Below are 268 nucleotides of genomic sequence, written 5' to 3' on the forward strand. Positions count from 1 at the left end.
AATGTAAGTCTTCTATCTACTTCTAGGTTTCTTAACATACCAGGCAATAGATCTTCATCAGAAACCATATTACTTTGAAATATATAATATGTTGGAATTAGGTTTGGGTTCTCTATATATTTCTTTGGTGTGGGATAGTCAGCAGCTGAAACAGGAGAGATAGAGGGAGAAACACCAACAGATATATTCTCTACTTTTGCTGCTGCTGCTGCTGCTGCTGCTGTTGCTGTTGCTGCTGTTGCTGCGGAGGGGGAGGGGGAGGGGGAGG

The sequence above is a fragment of the Eimeria mitis genome, genomic scaffold (assembly GCF_000499745.2).
Source record: "Eimeria mitis Houghton genomic scaffold, Emh_scaff4746, whole genome shotgun sequence".
Taxonomy (NCBI): Eukaryota; Apicomplexa; class Conoidasida; order Eucoccidiorida; family Eimeriidae; genus Eimeria; species Eimeria mitis.